This window comes from Papio anubis, chromosome 3 (assembly GCF_008728515.1).
Source record: "Papio anubis isolate 15944 chromosome 3, Panubis1.0, whole genome shotgun sequence".
Taxonomy (NCBI): Eukaryota; Metazoa; Chordata; class Mammalia; order Primates; family Cercopithecidae; genus Papio; species Papio anubis.
Genome location: NC_044978.1, coordinates 94,139,085 through 94,151,118, shown reverse-complemented (window position 1 = coordinate 94,151,118; position 12,034 = coordinate 94,139,085). Strand labels below are relative to the sequence as shown.

The following is a 12,034-nucleotide window of genomic DNA, read 5'->3' as shown; positions in this document are numbered from 1 at the left end:
GGGGGGGGGGACAATCTGCAGTGCCCTGCATGACTGAGTGTATCTGGTTGTCTGTAGACCAGGTTTAGAATCTCCATACAAAGTTAGGATTAGTAGGAGTAACTAGGGGAATTAGAGTGAACCATAATAATGATGACAAAGGTGTAGAGGGTAAGTTCAACATTGCCGAAATCACAAAGGGCACCCTGCCAAGTTAGGTCTTCTATGAGAGTAAAAAGTTGGGAAACCTACTGGTTGGGAGATGGGTCGGGAAGGAGGGTATCTATGGGGTTTATGAAGGAAAAGTCAGTTAAGTTAAGATGAAGAATGGTGAGGAAGCAAGAAAATTTGAGGAGGGTGTTGATCCTGGAGTAGAACCTGGCCACCTGGAGAAAGGGAAGGGGAATAGATGTTTTGAGTTAGGTTAAGATGTTTCATCCCAAGAGGGGGGTGGGACAAGAGGGCATGATGAGGAAAGAGTGGGCAAAGCATGCATAGTCCAGGCAGTAATTTAACACTGGGGTCTGGCGAGGGTTAGACGGTTTACCGTCTACCCCAACTACTGAGATAGTGGATGGCTGGCTAGGACCTCCATAGGTTGGCAAAACAGAATAGGTAGCCTCCGTATTGATGAGAAAAGAAATTGGCTTACCCGCTATCTGTAGAGTTACCCTAGGCTCGGCGAGGGTGACCAGGGTCTCCGAGTGTGGGCACCGTCAGTCGTCATCCAGGTGTAGGAGCTGGAAGGAGCCTTCCGGCCTTTGAGGAGAGGCACCACGTTGAGGCGCAATGCCTGCCCTGCTGGCGGGGCAATCAGACTTCCAGTGTCCTTCCTGTTGGCAGGTTGGGCATGGCGTGGTAGGCAGGCGAGGATTTGGACACCTTTTTTCCCAATGCCCAGTTGTGCCACACTTAAAGCATGGACGAGACAGAGTGGCCGGCTTGGCCTGGGGACACTGGTTTGCCCAGTGTCCTGGGTCTCCGCATTTATAGCAGGAGCCCCTGGGAGACTTGCCCTGTGTCTTCCCTGCCGGCAGAGTGGGCAACGCTGGTTGGAGGGCAGCCACTAGAGCTTGCGCCTGAAGCACAGCCCTTCTTTTTTCCTTGTCTAGCTCTGCGGCCTCAGCTGCTGCTTCTCTGGAGTTAAAAACTTTAAAGGCCGATTTTCCTGTATGGGAGTGTGAGGCCCATCTTCAACCTTTTTTTTTTTTTTTTGCTTTTTTGGAATATGTGAGGCTGACTGGGAGATAAAATAGGAGGCTAGGACAGCTGCTCCGGCTGGGGAGGTGGGGTCTAGCCGAGTAAATTGGGCTAGTGCCTCTGTAAGGCAATTTAGGAAGGAAGCCGGGTTCTCATCTGGGTGCTGGATGATTTCCTTTAGTTTATCAAAATTGACCACTTTGTTAGAGGCTGCCTGCATACCGGCCAAGAGACATTGAACCATAATGTCCTTCCTACGGCGGCCAGGCTGCTGTGGTTGGTAATCTCAATCTGGTTCTATGGACGGGGCAGCCATCTCTCCTAACAGGACGGTGGCGTCGATTAAATGCCATTGATTTGCATGTTGCCTGGCGGCTGCGAGAATGCACTCTCTTTCCTCTGGGTTAAGAGTGGAAGTAAGAATGACATGTAAGTCATGCCAGGTAAGGTTATATGTTCTGGCCTAGGTATCGAAACTCTTTGGAATATTAGGTGGGGTTGGCTGAGAAGTCGCCAAGTCGTTCTTCAGTTTTGGAAAGGTCAGCCAAGGAAAAGGGGACGTGGACTCTAACCACGCCTTTGGCTCCAGCAACTTCTTGGGGTGGGGGAGGGGGCAACAAACTAGCAGGGGAGGTTGGAACAGACTGAGCAGTAGGGTAGGTTAAGACAGGCTGACTGGTAGAGGGGGTTGAGGCAGGCTGACTGATAGAGGGCTGACTAATGGGGGCCGCTACCGCGGTCTTGGAGCGAGTGTGGATGGAAATGGGAGAGTAAGAGGAGTGGCTGAGGGAGGAGTGTCGGGCGGGGCAGTGGGAGCTCCATAGGGAGGGGTGAGAGGAGTGGCTGAAGGAGGAGCGTTGGGAGGGGTGGTAGAAAGTCCATAGGGAGGGGGGTTGGAAAGTCGGGAGGGAGGTCGCCTGCCGTCGGCCCCATCTGAAATGGAGGTGGAGTCCTCCTTAGTTGCTGAGGTGGGGGCCAAGGGCCGGGTTTAGGGGTTTAGGCTAACAAGACCTGGGCCATTTAACAGCGGGCGCACAGATCTGGGCGAGAGCGCAAGTCCTAAAAGCCTTGGACATAGGTAATTTCTGACCACTTTCCGAGCCTCTGGCAGAAATTAGAGAGATCTAATTAAAATGTTACGGTCTAAAGTGCCTTCAGGCGGCCGTTGAGACTGGTTGTCAGTCTCAATGTTGAGACTGGTTGTCAGTCTCAATGTTGAGACTGGCCACGCCACAGTGGAGAGTAAAATCAGTCGCTTTCATTTAAGATCTTGCTGTAATTGTAAAGTTTTGAGATTAGTTAGAAGACACCCTAAAGGGGTGTCTGTAGGTATTTTGGATTGGGGATTTCCCATTGCCTTTCTCTCACCCATAGGCGGAAACCGAACTCTACCTGGCTACAAAGCGTCCTTTGGAGCCACTAGAGACCGGGAGGCTCCTGGAGCCGGAATGGAGATTACCTCCAGGCGGACGTCTCCGTCCTGGACGGGTCTCACATGGACTGGAATGGAGTTCCTTTGGGCAGACGTCTCTACCTTTGGGAACTCTCCTGTGGGTCACCTGGTGACCAAAAAACCTTGGGCCTGCGCAGGACTTCTGGCCAAGGAGTATGAGAGGGAGGCAAGAGATACTCACCCCTAGGAGACTTGGAGGTGTGGAAAGCGATGTCTAGGTCCTGGTCCGTCCGCGGCGTGAAGGAGGAGGCTCCTCGGACCTTAGGGGGCCCTGAGGAGGGGTCTCCTCCCGGGTTTTTGGCATGCCACAACCAACTGTTTTAATTTAAATTAATTTGGCAGTAACTGTTTTGATTTAATTTTAATGTAACTTAATTTAGGAGAGCTAAGTAATTAAACATGAGGCCAAAGTACATAAGAAAGTGGCAGTCTTTTATTGCAATATGCATACACTCGGACGAGGCTCTCGTCCCCAGGTGGGGCTTAGGTCAGCGCTGGCGCCTTTGGGTGATGTTCTCCTCAAGTTCACAAATGCGGGGTCAATAGGTCACCAAAATTCCTTTTTCTTTTAAGCAGGGCTTAAATACGTCCTCACACTCTTCTGGCTTGGAGTATTTTCGCTGAGATCTGCTGTTAGCCGTCTGATGGGCTTCCCCTTTGTGGATAACCCCGACCTTTCTCTCTCTGGCTGCCCTTAAGATTTTTTCCTTCATTTCAACTTTGCACCTGGCAATTATGTCTTTGGAGTTGCTCTTCTCCAGGAATATCTTTGCATGCTCTCTGTATTTCCTGGAATTTGAATGCTGGCCTGCCCTATTAGGGTTGAAAATTTCTCTCCTGATGATATCCTGTGATATCATCCAACTTGTTCCATTTTTCCATCCAACTTGGTTCCATATTTTCCATCCAACTTGGTTCCATATTTTCCATCCAACTTGGTTCCATATTTTCCAACTTGGTTCCATTTTCCCCTCACTTCAGGCACCCCAATCAGATGTAGATTTGGTCTTTTTACGTAATCCCATACTCTTGGAAGGCTTTGTTCATTTCCTTTTGTTCTTTTTTCTTTTAGGATTTCTTCTTCTGCTTCATTTCATTCATTTGATCCTCAATCGCTGATACTCTTTTCTTCCAGTTGATCGTCGGTTACTGAAGCTTGTGTGCATTTGTCACTGCATTTCGTCATAGTTTTCTTAATTCTGCCGTTCATTTATGGCCTTCTGCATTAATTATTCTAGTAATCAATTTTCCACTTTTTCAAGATTTTAGTTTCAACTGGCACATAATTCTCCTTTAGCTCTGAGAAGTTGACGGACTGAAGCCTTCTCTCATCTCAAAGTCATTCTCCCAACTAGCCTTGACCAGTTGCCACATGAGCTGTGTTCCTTCGGCAGGGGAGATGCACTTTTATTTTGAAATTGCTTTCTGCCTCTGCTTTTTCCCCATCTTTGTAGTTTTATCTGGCTCTCTGGTCTTTGATGATGGCGTGCTTGTAATTGATGGGGTTTTTTGTGGTGTGCTTCCTGTTTGTTGTTTTCCTTCTAACAGTCAGTAACCCCTCAGCTGTAGGTCTGTTGGAGACTACTGGAGTATCCACTCTAGGATTGCTTGCTCAGGTATCAGCAGAGGCTGTAGAAGAGGAATATTGCTGAACAGCAAGTGTACCTGTCTGATTCTTGCTTTGAAGCTTCCTTAGGGTGTGGTACTCCACCCTGTGAGGTGTGGGTGTCGGTCTGCCCCTAGTGGGGGATGTCTCCCAGTTAGGCTACTCAGGGGTCAGGGTCCCACTTGAGCAGGCAGTCTGTCCATTCTCAGATCTCAACCTCCGTGTTGGGAGATCCACTGCTCTCCTCAAAGCTGTCAGACAGAGTCGTTTGCATCTGCAGAGGTTTCTGCTCCTTTTTTTTTGTTGTTGTTGTTGTTTAGCTGTGAACTGTCCCCAGAGGTGGAGTCTACAGAGACAGGCAGGCCTCCTTGAGCTGCTGTGAGCTCCACCCAGTTCGAGCTTCCCAGCGGCTTTGTTTCCTACTTAAGCCTCAGCAATGGTGGGTGCCCCTCCCCCTGCCCCACTGCTGTTTTGTCGTTAGATCGCAGACTGCTGTGCTAGCAATGAAGGAGGCTCCATGGGCGTGCGACCCTCCCAGCCAGGTGTGGGATATAATCTCCTGGTGTGCCCGTTTGCTAAGACCCTTGGTAAAGTGCAGTATTGGGGTGGGAGTTACCCGATTTTCCAGGTGTTGTGTGTCTGAGTTCCCCTGGCTAGGGAAAGGGATTCCCTTCCCCCTTGGGCTTCCCAGGTGAGGCGATGCCTCGCCCTGCTTCAGCTCTCGCTGGTTGGGCTGCAGCAGCTGACCAGCACAGATTGTCTGGTGCTCCCTAGTGAGATGAACCCAGTACCTCAGTTGAAAATGCAGAAATCACTTGTCTTCTGTGTTGCTCGCGCTGGGAGCTGGAGACTGGAGCTGTTCCTATTCGGCCATCTTGCTCTGCCCTGAGGGCTTCTATTATTTCTGTTAGAAGCCCTTGTAAGGAATCAGTCTCCTTTTGAAGCTAGATACACCAGGAGACCCTTAATGATGACTCAACTTCTGATAAGGTATCTTTTTCATGTTGTCTTAAAAACCTACTGCAATCTGGCTTTTACCTGAAAGACAGGACTGACAGCAACAACATTACCTACATGCAAAAGATTTTGGTCTTCTTATCTTATTATTTTACAGTTTGGGCTGAAAATCTGATTTCTTACTCTGACCTACGAGACACTGCATAATTTGGTCCCTGCCTTCCTCTCTGACCCAGTAAATATCCTAGTATTCTCCACTTGCCCACTAAACTTTAGACACATTGACCTTATTATTGATGTTAAAACATTTCAAGCTCATACCCATCTTGGGGGGTTTGCCTTCTCTGTTATTTTTACTTAGAATGCAGAACTCTAATACTTCATTATTCATGTCTCAGCTCATACATCTGTGACTTAGAGAAACTTTCTTTGACAATCCTACTTGAGGCAGCTTTCAGTCTCAGCATGTAACTCTATCACATTTGGTTATTTTGTCTTATTCAGAGAACTTACCAGTATCCAAAATAGTTTTTTACATGTTTGTAATTTGTTCCTCTAACTAAAATAATAGCTCCTTAGAGAGGGACTCCATCTGATACCACACCAATCTATTATCTCCATTTCTATCCCACCTCATTAACCTGTAAGCATCAGTTTTAACTCTTGTCTATCTGGCTATGTCACTTGCTTAAACCGTCACTATAATGTTTCTTCTGAGCTCCAACTCACTTTATATCAGCTTGAACACTCACTCACTAACCCACTGTAACATTAATAAACATGTCAAGCCTAATTTCAACCTAATCTTTTACCTTTCCTATGTCTTCCCAAAACTAACATACAAAGTGAAGAACATGTAGAATCTTGATTCTGAAGAACAATAGTGTTTTGAACTAACTCATTTCAATTAAGGTCACAGGCAGCAGGCACATATTGTGTTGCTTCTTTACATTCCTCCCTTCCTTTGGGGCCTACATCCCTTCCTTCTGGATATTTGCTTCACTTCCCATTTTATCCTTGGGCTCCAAATGGGAGCGACCTTCTTTGTACATGACTCTCTTTTTGGTCTGTGATTGGTTGAGGGGTAGGTACCTACCCCAAGATGGACCAATCAAAGTATCTTACTGCCAGGCCACAGTGATTGGTTTTGGGATTCTTGGTTCTTCAACAAGATTTTTATTTATTTAAGACAGAGTTCTGCTCTTGTCACCCAGGCTGGAGTGCAATAGTGTGATCTTGGCTCACTGCAACCTCTGCCTCCCAGGTTCAAATGATTCTCCTTCCTCAGACTCCTGAGTAGCTGGGATTGCAGGTGCCCACCACCATGCCCGGCTAATTTTTGTATTTTTAGTAGAGACGGGGTTTCGCCACGTGGACCAGGCTGGTCTTGAACTCCTGACCTCACATGATCCACCTGCCTTGGCCTCCCAAAGTGCTGGGATTACAGGCGTGAGCCACGCCCGGCCCAAAATTTATTTTAATTGGAACTGGGAAAGATGACTTCTTTCTTTTTTGGTCATAAAGATGAATGCCTGTGAGTTTAGAACTGTAGGCAGCTAGTCCTCTGGCTTATAGAAAACTTACTTTAAGACAATGAAACTGCCATCCCCTTTGCCCGCCTCCCCACAACACAGAAGGAAGTGGAGACGAGAGTTGAAGAGCCCTGACGGTACTGGTTCCCTGGCATTGATCATCTTGAAGACCATCCACATCTCTTTAGTAATTGATTACATTTCCACTTTTTGATACTCACATATTCCAGTACTATTTTAGGCACTTTTAAAATGCCAATTTTTTTGTTAATTCAATATTTGTTTATTTTTTTTGAATTTTGAATTATTTATCTTGTAATGGACCCATAGAGCTATATATTGACTTAAAACTTTGAAGTGAATAGAGATGCACATATTTTTAGAAAGCATTTTTATATTCCTGTTATACTCAAGAAGAAGAAAATAGCAGCCAACAAAGCAAGACTTGTGTTAGAAAAATACATTCTACTCTGGTTCAGAGTCTTTCTGAAGAACTGGAATTTAAAAAGTATGTTGAAATTGAAACTGATCATCTCTAGCTTTACATGATGAAACAAAAGATGTGAAGATAAGCAAGAAATATTTTCTTTGAAACTAAAATTAAATTGTCAATAAAATGTCACATTTCTATCTCTTAAAAAAAAGTGTTGTCCCAAAAGGTCAAGTTCTCGAAAAAAGCAGATGGGATTTTTGAAAATAAAATAGCCAGAAGGAAATAGCTGAACTGGCATAGATTCTAAAAAAGGTAGACACTTCTGCTCAAAAATATTCTTACAACATGTTTGTTTTATAAGACTGAATTTTATATATGTTCAAATGATATTTTAATTCAAAATGTTTATGATTGATTATTTTTACACTTATAATAAGATGTTTATTTTAAATGGTGCTTTATTTTTATTTTTGTTTTCTAATTTATATTAGAATGATAGTGTATATTTAATAGTCATATTTTATAAATTTAAATTTTAGTTCACATTACAATTTTGTAATTTTTATATTGCAAATGGATTAAATATTTAGTTTTGTTGATTCTTTTATTTTATGAAATATGAATACTCTGCAAGTTAATTTTATGATCCATTAACGTTCCCCCTCTTTGCTTTGAGATAGTTTTGTCATTTGTACCTATAGATCCTTGCCTAATACAGTTACTATGCTCCATCTCTGAGATAGACAAACACATAGTAAGAGAATACAATTATAGGATGGGCATAGTGGCTCACACTTGTAATCCCAGCACCCTGGGAGGCCAAGGCATGCAGATCACTTGAGGTCAGGAGTTCGAGACCAGTCTGGGCAACATAATGAAACCCTACCTCCACCAAAAAGTACAAAAATTAGCCGGGTGTGGTGGCATGAGCCTGTAGTCCCCAGCTACCTGGGAGGCTGAGGCAGGAGAATTGCTTGAACCTGGAAGGTGGAGGTTGCATTAAGCTGAGATCAAGCCGCTCCACTCCAGCCTGGGTGACAGAGTGAGACTCCATCTCAAAAAAAAAAAAAAAAAAAAGAAAGAAAAAAGAAAAATCTATCTGTCTATCTATCTATTGATCGATCGATCGTTCTATCTATCTATTGTCAGTTAGGATTGCAATAAAAAGTGTTTTTAAAATATTGAGTTAACTAGAAAAATAAGCTCAGAACTTGTGCTCTGCTTTAAGCATTTCTACTGATGGGAGTTTTGCTGTATAAACTCCCATTGAACTGAGCTATCCAGCCTGAGAAATGTTTCTGTAGCAGAGTTCATTCAGGTTTTGTTTGAAACCTATTAGTGCCTGCCTGTCAAAATTTCTACTTGACACAATAACTAACTTTCAGTATTAATATGTCAAATCTATGGGACCCAAACAGGGAGAATATGACAAGATTCAAGAAGAGATTTTTGAAATCAGATACAAAATGTGTAGTGTAAATGTTTCAAGTTTGCAACAGGATATTTAGAATTGCGAATAATTTATCTTATCCACTGTGAAAGGCATTTATATATCAAGATAAACTGTCAAGGACTCAGGTTGGATGCTTAGATTATTTTCCCCCCTCAATAGATGCAAGAGACAAACCTTATCCTTCAACTGAAATGTGTTACATGTGTAGGTAATTCCTGCACGTCTGTCTTGTTAGAGGTAAGAGAAAAGCCCTGGTTTTGGAGGAATTTGTGATGACCTTCGTTTTTTAAGTAAGCAGCCCCAACGTAATCATAATTCGAACATGGGATATTTATTACTAAAACAAAGTGACTTGAGGATGGGAGAGTTGGCCAAATTGTCTAGGGATCTGGCTGTTCTCCTAAGCCTTGAAATATTTAATCCCTTTCGTAATGTCAGGATGTTCCAGAACTCTTAATGAGCTCTGTTCTCTCATTTCAGCGTCAGAAAAATGATATATTTGTATGTGTGTCTTATGACTACACAATTCCTCAAGAAGTAAATATAAGGCAAATCCTTCTGCTTCTCTGTATAGCACTGCTTTCAGGCCCCATTATTTAGAGCAGTGGTTCTCAACCAGGGGTGACTTTGCCCCTAGGGCAACAGTCCCCAACCTTTTTGGCACCAGGGACTGGTTTTGTGGAAGACAGTTTTTCCACAGACTGGGGTGCGATGGGGGGAATGGTTTTGGCATGATTCAAGCACATTACATTTATTGTGTACTTTATTTCTATTATTATTACATTATAATGAAATCATTATATAATGAAATCATTATACTACTCACCATAATGTTGAATCAGTAGGAGCCCTGAGCTTGTTTTCCTACAACTAGATGGTCCCATCTGAGGGTGATGAGAGGCAGTGATTGTAGATCATCAGGGATTTGATTCCCGTAAGAACCACGCAACCTAGGTCCCACGCATGCACAGTTCACAATAGGAGTCACACTTCTGTGAGACTCTAAGGCCGCTAATGGGACAGGAGGCGGAGCTCAGGCAGTAATGCCCGTGGTTGTGAGCAGCTGTAAACACAGATTAAGCTTTGCTGACTTGCCCCACACTCACCTCCTGCTGTGTGGCCTGGTCCCCAGGGGCCCTGGGGCTGGGGACCCCTGTCCTAGGGGACATTTGGAATGTCTATAGACATTATTTTTTAAATTGTAAATCCAGAGTTGATGGGATCTTACTAGCAGCTAGTGGGTAGAAGCTAGGGATGTTACAAACATCCCACAGTGCACATGAATCGCCCCACATAGCAGATAATTAGCTGGTATAACTTGTCAATAGCACCTAGGATGAGAAACCCTGATTTAGAGGGACCCTCCGGCCCTCCTCCTCTAGCTCATCCCATGGGTTAAGGACTCTGTTAGCCAAGGAGTTATGCTCACATGGAGCCTCATCCCTTTTCTAGAATGATGTTTTCAAAGTGTGGTCTCAGACCAGCATCATTATCATCACCTGTGATCTTGGTAGAGCGAGAGATTTTGGGTCCCATCTGAGACTTAACTGAATCAGAAAATCTGGGGATGAGGCCAAAAATCTGTGTTGTAACAGGTCCTCCAGGTGATTCTGATGAATGCTAATGCTTGAAACCCACCGTTCTCAGGAGTCCAAGAGATCTGTATTTCAACCTAACAGATATGTTTGTCAAGAGAGGAGGAGAGAAATTTTCTTTGACAGCTTGATAACTTGATTTATAACATCTAAATATGTAGACAAATGGCATTTGGGCCTCCATTTATACTCTTGCTGTAGGTGCTGGATTAGATCATTGCTAAAATTTCCTTCTCCGTGTATGAATCAATAGATGCACACCACATTTTCTTTACACAATAGAACAGTATTCAGTATTCTTAAAAAAGAAGGAAATTCTGCCATTTGAGACAATATGGATAAACCTGGAGGACATGTTAAGTGAAATACGCCAAGCATAGAAAGACAAATAAGGCATGATCTCATTTATATGTGGAATCTAAAAAAGTCAACTCGTAAATGCAGAGAGTAGAATGTGAGTTGCCAAAAACCAGGGGATGGGGAAAATGGGGAGATGGTCAAAGGGTATAAAGATGCAGTAATGTGGAATGAATAAGTTCTGGAGATCTAACGTACAACATGGTGACTATACTTAACAATACTAAATTGTATACTTGAAATTTGCTAAGATTCTTGGCCTTAGTGTTCTTACCACACACACACACACACACACAAATAACTAGGTGGTGATGGATATGCTACTTAGCTTGATTATGGTAACCATTTCACAAGGTATACATATATCAAACATTACATTACACCCCTTAAATGTGTACAATTTTTATTTGTCAAGTATGCCTCAATAAAGCTGGGTGAAAAAGAAAGGAAAATTGAAGTTATGCAGATGCTTAGATTCTGTACGATGGCAGAAATACAACCAAGCAAATTCACTGACTTTTTAAAATGGGTATAGGATGACCCACTGACTTTCTAGTGCTGAAAGTTTATGTTCGTGCATGAGAAACATGCCAGTGTTCAAGAATTTCATGAAAACCTAATTTTCATAATGACATTCTCCTGTCCTTGATGATTAATTTCTTAAATTTTCTACTTGTAACTGAGAAATTCCAGCTTAATTGCCTTTCTTCTTGGAAGCTAATGAATGAAATGCAAAAACATCCTGTGGATGTCTGTGGAGCCCTTCCTCAGGGGAGCTAGGGGGCCTTTGAGTTCTTTGCAATGATTTTCCCATCCAGCATCAGTGCACGCTGTCTCCCAATTGCACTCCCCATGCAAGTATCTTGTTGCCCTCTGAATACCTGATTTAAGAATGACCTGATTAAGTAACAAAATCTAAAGTTTATCTTCCTTTGGCTTTACCTGGATTTGGGAGGTCCATAGGTAGTTCTATTGCAGAAGGGAATTCTCAGGATGCAGGTTACCACAAACACAGTATATGTGGCCTCTGACTTTTATACTTTCCTTCTCACTTTGCCTCTACATTCAGAACTTCTGGAACTGATGGAAAGCCAGATTCATTTTGGCCAAGAAAAATAAAAATTCTTATTTTTGTAAGATGTTTTTTAATATCTTCAATAATCTAACAGTCAATTGAAGTTTCTAAATAAATTTATATCTTATGCCACTCTTCTTCATTGTGGCTAGGAGGTATGACATTTGTTTTAAAAATCAAGTGTTTATAATTCATTCATTATGAAATACTGTTGTGTTTTTCATCTTTGGCTCTTATTCTGTCATCAAGTGTTCCCTTTAGAGAGTTCTTCCTTGCCTTTTTAAAAGTATGAGTTAGCCGGGCGAGGTGGCGGGCGCCTGTAGTCCCAGCTAGTCGGGAGGCTGAGGCAGGAGAATGGCGTAAACCCGGGAGGCGGAGCTTGCAGTGAGCTGAG

At 43.4% G+C, this 12,034-nt stretch overlaps 1 protein-coding gene across 2 annotated transcripts in view; it reads left to right on the top strand.

Annotated features, from left to right (window-relative positions):
• Positions 1-12,034, top strand: part of CORIN (corin, serine peptidase) — a 279,582-nt gene that overhangs the window by 236,010 nt on the left and 31,538 nt on the right. The gene's annotated exons all lie outside the window — the stretch shown is intronic.